The sequence below is a fragment of the Lactuca sativa genome, chromosome 3, assembly GCF_002870075.4.
Source record: "Lactuca sativa cultivar Salinas chromosome 3, Lsat_Salinas_v11, whole genome shotgun sequence".
Taxonomy (NCBI): Eukaryota; Viridiplantae; Streptophyta; class Magnoliopsida; order Asterales; family Asteraceae; genus Lactuca; species Lactuca sativa.
The window spans coordinates 126,110,215-126,120,237 of NC_056625.2; the positions used below are offsets into that span (position 1 = coordinate 126,110,215).

Genomic DNA, 10,023 nt, shown 5'->3' on the forward strand with positions numbered 1-10,023 from the left:
ATAACGACTCAATATAAGGAGTATTTCTAAGAATACCCTTTACGTGCTTTATAAACTCCAAATTCTGAATTTTTCTGATCAGACCGATCCCATGTCGTGAGCATAGAGGGATCACGTCGTGAGTTCGGTGTTTCAGAAAAAATATTATTTTCGATTTTGGACTTCTTCGGTTCTGCTTCGGCTGGTTTTGGCTCCTCCTCTAATGCTTCTAAGAACTCAAAAATGGCATCGTCTTCAGTTTTGATCATCATGACATGGGATTGAGTTTGTTTTTTTAGGAATTTGTGAGGATAAATTGTTGTTTACCAAAGTTTTTAATCGACCAAGTTGAACTTCGAGATTATAGATCGATGCTTGATGATTTCTTAATGAGTATTGCTGGTCAATCATCATTGCATGTTGTTCTTTCATCATCTTCATGTGCTCTTTTAGCATTGCATCGGTATCATCATGCCTTTTTCTCGGAAGCTTCCATAAATTGGGTCAACATGTTTTAGAAGTCAACCTTCTTCTTGGCTGGTGGTTGCTCTTTTCGGTAGAGGCCTCGGCCTGTCTGCTTATATTTTTCTTCTTTTTGCTTCTTGTATTCGCCATATGGCAGCCACTCCTTCTTTGGTTTTCTCCAATCTTCATCATATTTATCCCCACTAGAATAGTAAACTTGAGATTTTTTATACCCATTTTCATCCAAGTGGCAATCCTCAGTCAAGTGTGGATCATTTCACCTTTCACAACCAACTCTGATAGCATGTATTGACTGGTCCATCTTGGTCATCCTCTTATCCATTGTATCAAGCATGGCCATTATAACAACCATGTCTGCAGAATTTCCACCACCGCTTCCTTTAACTCCATCATTTCTTTGATTGTGGTACTCATGAGAATGCTTTGGAAATTCTTCAACTAACTCCTTAAGTTCCCCCTGAATTTTCTTTGTAAGTGGTCCTTGAGAATCAAGGAGTTTTCTGGTCATGACATTGACCCCATCATAGAATATGGATACTTCTTGTTGAATGTTAAGGTCATGTTGATGAAAATTCCTTAACAAACCTTTGTAACGTTCCCATCCCTCGTAAAGTGACTCACCTGGATTTTGCTCAAAATTGGCTATAGCCTTCTTGAGTTTCGCTATCGTGGAAGGTGGGCAGAATTGTTTTAGAAACTGCTCATGCATCAGGGGCCAAGTAGTGATGACGCCAGGTGGTAGTGCCTTCAGTCAGTCTTTTGCCGCTCCTTTAAAAGTGTCTGGTAGCATCCTCAGTAAAATTGTCTCTTTAGGAACACTAGGGGTATTGACATAATCCACAATGTCATTGAACTTATCTAGATGCTTAAAAGCATCCTCATGATCCTTCCCATAAAATGGAATATCCTTAAGTGCAGTAAGGATGTGTCCTTTCAGCTCGAATGTGGTAGTGGCAGTAATTGCATGTTGTACTAACCACGGACCAACATCATTTCTATTTGTATCTTGTAAGCTCCCATAGACATATCCGCAATGTTTGCCATCTCATTTTCTGGCTCGTCTTCGGAATCACTTCTATGTAGTTCGAATTCTGGGTCGGATTCGTACTTAGACTCCTTTGGGTTTGGATCTTGCTCAAAGCTTTCTATCTTGCTTTTTTCCTTTGATGATGTACTCGACTCTCCCACTTTCTTTCCTGACTTCTTTCCAAAGACTGATTTGAGGTCTTTGAAAGATGACTTTTTTGCTGTTTCTTTCACTCTTGTGTTCTTATCCGTCTTCTTATGAAGGGCTTACTCTAGATCTTCAAGTTGTGGCACCAAAGGTGTATTAGAGCCTCTGGTCATGAACTTCTACAAAATAAACAAAAATAAAAATGTAAAACTAAAATAAAACAGAAAAACAAAGAAAACTGGGAATTACTGGATTCACGTCGTAAGCCACTAAAACTCACATCATGAGTTCAGTACTGGAAGAAAATAAACTAAACTGAAAAATAACTTTTTGCTGGTTTTACCCCTCCAAAAGGATCGATTAGTTTAAAGCAAATAAATCAACAATAAAATACGTCGTTCCCCGGTAACGACGCCTAAAACTTGATGCATGCAAATAGCTTCACCTAATTCTAAATTTATAACCTAACTACTTAACCAACTAAAGTGCACCTAGGTAGTGTACCTAGTCAAATTATAGAATAGTTTTAGTAAGTTGGGTGTCAATCACAAGGAACGGTTCAAGGAACGGTTTTAACTAATTAATCTACCTACTATTAATTTAACCTAACTTCTAATAAAGGAAGGGATTTTATCTAATTTTGCAAGTTTAGAAAAACTTAATTCTTTAACACAAATTCAATCAATAAACAAAACACTTCTGTTAGTTCGAATCCACTTTCCCTCGATGGTTTATAAATTAGTTATGATAAACACTGTTGGTTACCAATTAAGATAGTATTAGCAATTCAATTCAAAATTTACTAACATTAATTAATTCTTGTAGATCTATGTATGGTCACACAATAGTTAACACATAATCAATTATTAAAGGGAATTGGAGCCATGTAAGATTGATTTGAAAAACACACTTACGGTCATAATATGAGTTCTCTAGCACAACTTAATTCAATAGTTCAGTTACTTTTCTAGGATTGGTTTGATCTTAGCTCTAATAAACTAGTGTTCACTGAATTATTAGGTATTCAAATTCATGCAGATTCATATTCACTAACTACACAAAACAAGAATTTAAAGTAATCAAATATTAAATAAAAAATGCTAGGTTCAATCAATCAAACACAAGTCATAACCAACAAGTAAATCAAAGCTGATGTATTAAAACCATGAGTTCCAGCTTCATCTAGCTAACAGAAGCAGCTAGATTTAGCTAGACATCCTACCATATAAACAAGCACAAGTCATATTTAAAAGCATGCTAATTGTACCAAACTATAAAGCTAATAATGAACTCTTCCTTCTTCCTTGGCTTTGAAAGCCAATTCCAAAACTCTTCACCCTCCGAATTTCGTCTCCAGGAACTCTCCAAGTTAGACAAAAGTCCCTCAAGTGGTAATGATCAAGAGAATATATAGTTATCATCAAATTCGCTCTCACGTCGTGAATGAGTATGTCTCACGATGTGAATACATTAGATATATGTGTTCCATAAGGATTCCTCCTCCACGATGCTTATCTTTTGGAAATGTCCTACGCAGGCCGTGAATCTAAAAGTCTCACGTCATGAATGTAGCTAATTACGTGGGTTTCCTTCTCTTTTACTCTCCAAGCCTCCAAAGTTCAATGCTTTGTCATTTTTAGTCCCTATTCTTCAAGAATGCTTCTATTTGGCTGCAAAGTACAATTAAAGCTTATAAGTATCATTATTCAATGCAAATAACCAAAATATTAATAAAAATTTAAGTAAGTATTACCTAAAAACATATATAAATATGGCAATATCAAAATACCCCACACTTATTCTTTGCTTGCCCTCAAGCAAATCTAATTATTTAAACTCAAACTCTCATCACTAATATCACATAGAACAATCCATTTCGAACTCAACCACTATGCTAAGACCGCATCGCATGTATTTGTGTCTAAAATTTTCCTAACCCCCCCCCCCCCCCCTCAATTCTAAATACTAACAATCCCCATAAACACTCGCCCACTTGTTTTGAGCAATGCTCATTTTATGCATCCCTCCAAATCCATCCCCAGAAAAATTTGTTAACCTCAAGGTATTTTTGGTCCAGCAACCCAAGTATACATAATCTAGAAAATTACAACTTTTTGATACCAATATCAAACTCTTTGGAATTCTTCACTTCTTTGATATTTGATTTTTAATTTCTTTGAATTCACCACATATTTGTGTGATTTTTGGTATCTTTAACTTTTGAATTTATTCAATATTTTTGATCTTTGATCTTCATACTTTATACTTGAATGCTCCAAAAATTCATCAAGTTTTCACTGTTTAGTAATTTCTCTCTTTTTTTACATGTAACTTACTTTTTTTCACTCAAAAACCTACATGTTTAAGGAAGAGCACTCAACTTCAACCTTTATTGGTTAAGGTATTAGCCTAAGTGCAATGACTACATAAGCTTTCCTGGATACATTTCTGGTACACGATACTAAAGATATTGCATCCCTCAAACTAAGCGAGATTGTGTTTTTGTCCCATGATTTCACTAGAATAAAAGGGGCCACAAATGCACTAGAACGTATATTGGCTCAACTAAACATTTGAGCTCACATTGGATCATCCCATACAACATTAGCAAGTTAAGTTCAAATTATTATCACTAGATTAAATTATTAGATCATTATTTTCAAACCTATTAAAAAATTAGTTTCTAAATTTTTTAAATTATCTAAATTTTCTAGCATTTTACTTTTTCGACCCCGTACCCCACACTTATTACATACAATGCCCTCATTGTATGCATAAAATAATATAAAAGCCACAAAAGGGAGAAAAAGGAACATACTCCCCTGGGATAGCAATGGCATGATCGATCTCCAAATGTGTGGAAAAATTGTGCATCTTGAATATGGACTTATTCTAAATAGGGACTTCCATATTGAACTCGCGAGATACGTAAATGCCAACAAAATATCGAAAGTTTAATCTTCAATAAATGTGGTGAAAATCTCCGAGGCATGAAGAACAATGTGTGAAAGCATACGCCACATCGCATAGTAGAGCAAATGAGCCATAATAATATTCATAAAAATTCCAAGAAGAAAAGTGGTGAACCATGGTGTAATATGCAGCAATGGTCTTCATTTATGTGGAAATTTAATATTCACGACTTGATTGCCAAAGGCCACAACGTAAAGTCGCTAAAACACGTATTCTGAAAACCATGAAAACTTGACTCACGACGTGAACATTAAGGATTCACGATGTGAGTACTGGGCAAACAAAAAGTAATTTTTCCTTTAGCTTTTGACTTTAACCAAATGTCTTAATGGATTAAGACCCTTCTAATGCATCATTTTATGACTCAGCTCTAACTCTATCCTCTCTCTTGACCCACCCCACACTTATTTCTAATCATGGGTCTCAACTCTCGATTCTAACGCTCTCTCGGTTAAACATAAACTCTTCTGTATCTCGACATTTCTCTCCTATGACTCCTAGCAAATCTGGAATAACAACCAAAGAAGAGGAAAAGTAACATAATAACTAAAATAGTTTTACAATCCAAAAACAAACTAAACTAAAAATAAAAATAAAATAAAATAAATCAAACTAAAAATAAAGAAAAACAAAATGATCGATCATAGTCGTCGTCTTCATGTGCTCCGCTTGTACCAGCCCCATCTCCTCGTGGCATGCATAGTTCTTCCCATGTCTGGATATACGAGCAATGTGGTGGCATGGTGGGTGGTCGAATCACACCCATGTGGGAATAAATACCCTCGATAAGTTGGGTATTATATGTAACACCCCCGCGAAGGTTGTCCAAATACGTACCCACCCGACTTTGGAATAGGTATGTGGGCATTCCTCTTTAAAATCTTTGAGCTTTGGTCATTTCTACACTTTCTCTCACATTTTGTCGGTGAGGTCTCGGCTGTGGTTGTTGCTCAGGTTGTGTGCTTGGTTGTTCTTCATGATCATCATCGGAGTGCACGATCCCCCAATGTGTCCCATAGTTGGTCACCACCCTCATCGTCTCCAAATAACCAAAGGAGAACTCATTCCCCTCCATGCAAGTCAAGGACCTTGTGATGTCGGGAATCATCACACCGTAGGACCAGGCCAAACGGGTGATGAAATGTCCTCCACATATTGGGATCCCAGGTCGGGAACTCACGACATACTCCACCAAGTAGCGGGCCAAAAAGTACAGGATCTTGCAACACACTCCCGACTTCAAAATGGACCATAAAAAGAACAAATTCAACATGGTAACTTTGTCCCCATGGCGCTTGTGGTGGATGGAAAATTTGATGAGTCGGTGGATAAGACAGTGAATAGGTGATTTGATGCTACTTTCCAGTGACACCCCGAAATTGAACACACCAGACGCAATGTTACTCCAAAACTCGATCCCCGATTCTCCACCCTCATAACCACGGGCAACCTCTCACAAAAGCATAACGAACTTGGGAGTCATGGCCTCGTGGGCCTCATACAAACCCATTCTCCATGAGAACTCAACCAAACTACTTTCTCCCAGTACTCTCCACCTAAACGGAAAACCAAGGCTTGCGGATAAGTGGGATCTTGAACATTCTCATGAAATGCCACAGTAGAGAAAAATTCCACACACAGCTCCTTATAAACCCGTTCCTAGATAGCAAAAATATTGTTCCACCCCTTGCATGTGAAAGAGTACCCATTCCCCATAAATAATTTTGTAAGAAATGGGTTCAACCGGTCAACAAGTCCAACCTCCCTCAATGTTTTCTAATTCACAGTTGGGGCGACATCGAACTCACGGTTATGTAACCACCCCAGACGGTTGTTATAATGACTAAGAACGTCCCACGAGACATTTGTTGGGAGGACATAAAATAGGTACAAGCTGCTAGAATCTCACACTTAGGATCCATTTCCTGCAAAACAAGAAACAACACAAACCAAACAAGAAAACATTCAGTAGATTAGAATCAAACATCAACAATACTCACCACACCCAGCGTTCACGTCGTGAATTCCTAGGAATTCATGTCGTGAACATAACTGTGCAGGTGACAAATGGTCATGGAAGTGTCGAAATCGATCCAATAAAATGGTTGGGGTTTACTCCTAGAACAATTCTAAGCACATTCGAGTCACATGCAATGTCTATAACACGATTTTTAGGGCACATTTCAATGATTTAATAAACATAAAACCTATCCCTATATTTAACAATTAAAGCAAAAATTATCCTCTAGAATTAAGAAATCCATAGCTTAGAATGTACATTACGTAAGCAAAATGGAATATTGAGTTGTGGTTGGCCGCAATCGGAACAAGGGAAACCAGGAACTATTCTCACTTCGTCGGAATAGAAAAGTAATTAGGTCAAATGGGTTCTGATCCTTTATTTGTGGTCCTGTGTTCTTTTCACAATTCACGTCGTGAGTGCTAAAGGACTCATGTCGTGAAGTGTCTTAGAATAGTCAGATGGACCATCCAATTAATCATCAAGTGGGTTGGGCAATTTATTGGGCTAACAGAAAAAATGGTTTGTTAGTCCATTGGACTCACGTCATAAAGCATAAGTTCTCACACCGTGAAGTCTGGTCTGATCAGATATTCACTTAATACATCCAATTTTTTTAGTAACTATAAATCTTAATTACTTACCATTTTATTCAGGGACCCTACACTTAATGTTTTACCATTCATAAGATTACTTGGACGATGAGATGATTACTTTTCCTGAAAACTAAAAAAAAATAGAAAGAAAATCAAATTGGGCTCGGGTTGCCTCCCGAGAAGTGCTTCTTTTTTATGCAGTCGTGAGCCGGACTCCGTGCCTCCTCACATTGAATCGTCCAAAGAGTCCATCACCAACTGAAGTCTTTGATCCTTCCATCGCCTCTTGTAAGCTTGAACGCGTCTAATATACGCTTTTTTTTCAAATTCTCTTTCTTAGCTTTTTTCTCATGTGCATCGAGTTTTCTTTTGGTCCCTTTATTCTCTAATTTTTCTTCATTATTTTTAAGCTCCAATGGAATCTTCTTTTCTTCATCCGCTGAAGTCGTGTCCTTAGAAGTAACCTTCTCTTCATCACTCAATAAATCGTCTCTTTCCTTACTTACCCAAGAAGTTGGGGTTGTAAAAGCAATCACTTCAACCAAAATGGAACGGATGCTCTTGGTTTCGTACGCTTGACTTGTTAAATTGTATTAATTTCTTCGTCCATTAACTTCTCCAATTTTCCAAGTTCATCTTCTTCATCAATATTGAATACTTCACCTTGAACATCACTCCCTTGGAAACCTTCTTCTATTCCAAAAGTTTCCTCTTCATCTCCAACTCTCAAAGTAAGCTTATAATCGTGAATATCAACCACGGCTCCAGCAGTATTAAGTAATGGGCGACCAAGAGTAATCGGAACATCGGGATCTTTTTTCATATCTAAAACCACAAAGTCTATTGGAAAAACGAATTTCCCAATTTTCACTAGAATATCTTCTATAATGCCCCGAGGTTGTGTCACTGAACAGTTTGCCAAGTGAATAGTCACTTTCGTAGCCTTCAATTTCTAAATATTCAACTTCTATTAAAATGAATAAGGCATCAAATTTATTCTTGCCCCAGAATCGGCTAAAGCATAAATCTTCATCTTATTCCCAAACTCACATGGAAGAGTGACGCGCCTAGGATCTCCCATCTTCTTAGGTAAGTCTCCTAACACTACTTTTGAACTTTGCTCACTTAAAATTACCTTGGAATTTTTCTTCAATTGTTAACAAGTGTCTATCAAATCTCTTAGGAACTTCGCGTACTCAGGAATTTTTTATAACGACTCAATACAAGGAGTATTTGTAAGAATACCCTTTACGTGCTTTATAAACTCCAAATGCTCCCTTTCCAGTGGACTAAGATTAGCTCGACATGGAAATGGTAAAGGTGGACGATAAGCCGGAACAATTTCTGAATTTGTCTGATCAGACCGATCCCATGTTGTGAGCATAGAAGGATCACGTCGTAAGTTTGGTGTTTAAGAAAAAAATATTATTTTCGATTTTGGACTTCTTTGGTTCTGGTTCGGCTGGTTTTGGCTCCTCCTCTAATGCTTCTAAGAACTCAAAAATGGCCTTGTCTTCGGTTTCGATCATCATGACATGGGATTGAGTTTGTTTTTCAGGAATTTTTGAGGATAAATTGTTGTTTACCAAAGTTGTTAATTGACCAAGTTGAACTTCAGGATTATAGATTGATGCTTGACGATTTCTTAATGAGGCTTGCTGGTCAATAATCATTGCAAGTTGTTCTTTCATCATCTTCATGTGCTCTTTTAGCATTGCATTGGTATCATCATGCCTTTTCTCGGAAGCTTCCATAAATTGGGTCAACATGTTTCCGAAGTCAACATTCTTCTTGGCTGGTGGTTGCTCTTTTTCGTAGAGGCCTCGGCCCGTTTGCTTATATTTTTCTTCTTTTTGCTTCTTGTATTCGCCATATGGCAGCCACTCCTTCTTTGGTTTTCTCCAATCTTCATCGTATTTATCCCCACTAGAATAGTAAACTTGAGATTTTTTATACCCATTTTCATCCAAGTGGCAATCCTTAGTCAAGTGTGGATCATTTCACCTTTCACAACCAACTCTTATAGCATGTATTGGCTGGTCCATCTTGGTCATCCTCCTATCCAATGTATCAAGCATGGCCATTATAACAACCATGTCTGCAGAATTTCCACCCCCGCTTCCTTTAACTCCATCATTTCTTTGATTGTGGTACTCATGAGAATGCCTTGGAAATTCAACTAACTCATTGACTTCCCCCAAATTTTCTTTGTAAGTGGTACTTGAGAATCAAGGAGTTTTTTGGTCATGACATCGACCCTGTCGTAGAATATGGATACTTCTTGTTGAATGTTAAGGTCATGTTGATGACAATTCCTTAACAAAACTTTGTAACGTTCCCATCCCTCGTAAAGTGACTCACCTGGATTTTGCTCAAAATTGGCTATAGCCTTCTTGAGTTTAGCTATCATGGAAGGTGGGCAGAACTGTTTTAGAAACAGCTCATGCATCGGGGACCAAGTAGTGATTACGCCAGGTGGTAGTGCCTTCAGTCAGTCTTTTGCCGCTACTTTAAAAGTGTCTGGTAGCATCCTCAGTAAAATTGTCTCTCTAGGAACACTAGGGGTATTGACATAATCCACAATGTCATTGAACTTATCTAAATGCTTAAAAGCATCCTCATGATCCTTCCCATAAAATGGAATATCCTTAAGTGCAGTAAGGATGTGTCCTTTCAGCTGAATTTGGTAGTGGCAGTAATTGCATGTTGTACTAACCACGGACCAACATCATTTCTATTCGCTTCTTGTAAGTTCCCATACACATATCTGCAATGTTTTCCATCTCATTTTCTGG

The 10,023-nt window shown here is 37.6% G+C and overlaps 2 non-coding genes across 2 annotated transcripts; both read left to right on the forward strand.

Moving 5' to 3' along the window:
* Window positions 1–1,019: 1,019 nt before the first annotated feature.
* Window positions 1,020–1,126, forward strand: LOC111907712 (small nucleolar RNA R71). Its single transcript, XR_002855644.1, has one exon. It is a non-coding gene; the product is annotated as a small nucleolar RNA R71 (small nucleolar RNA).
* An 8,396-nt stretch (window positions 1,127–9,522) lies between these two features.
* On the forward strand, window positions 9,523–9,629 carry LOC111907711 (small nucleolar RNA R71). Its single transcript, XR_002855643.1, has one exon. It is a non-coding gene; the product is annotated as a small nucleolar RNA R71 (small nucleolar RNA).
* The last annotated feature ends 394 nt before the right edge of the window (window positions 9,630–10,023 follow it).